Raw genomic sequence first — 620 nt, forward strand, 5'->3', positions numbered from 1 at the left:
CTTCTCTATTCGCTGTTTCTCCCATTCTCTCCATCCATTGCTTCCACTGCCATCGATCCTGCGTGCCTCTAACTCCCGAAAAAATGAGCGAGGTCGGAATTCCCGTCTCCTATCTCCCCATCCCTAGAATCCCTACAGGATATCCTCCAAGACGTGAAGGATAAGCGAAGGAGACGCCTCCTAGGATCCCGTCACGCACCTTAGGGAGAAAGAGAAGTTGCGAAAGACCTGCCTCCTTTTTCTTTTTTCTTCCATTTTTTTTTTCTCTCTCCCCCCCCCACCTCATCCTCACCCCTCCCCCTCCCTTGAACAATATATATCCTGGTTCGAAAAGGTTTTCCGCACGTTGTATCGCTGTCCCCACGCCCGGGATTTCCTTATTTGTGGGCGTGTGCGTCTCTCCTCACAAAGGCGGTGATGGATGAGCGTTTATTGTCACCGGCTACGAATTTTCTGAGCTGCAGGGAGGCTGAGGACGATAATCTCGGCGGTTCGGAGCCTTGGGTCAAGAATGCCGAGGCTTCGAAGCTTCTGGGGGCCTTGTTTATTTACACTTTAATTTCGCTTTTTCTTTATTTATCCATCTTCATCCGTTTTTCACTGGGCCTATTGGGCATTTC

Source organism: Penaeus monodon, chromosome 15 (genome assembly GCF_015228065.2).
Source record: "Penaeus monodon isolate SGIC_2016 chromosome 15, NSTDA_Pmon_1, whole genome shotgun sequence".
Taxonomy (NCBI): domain Eukaryota; kingdom Metazoa; phylum Arthropoda; class Malacostraca; order Decapoda; family Penaeidae; genus Penaeus; species Penaeus monodon.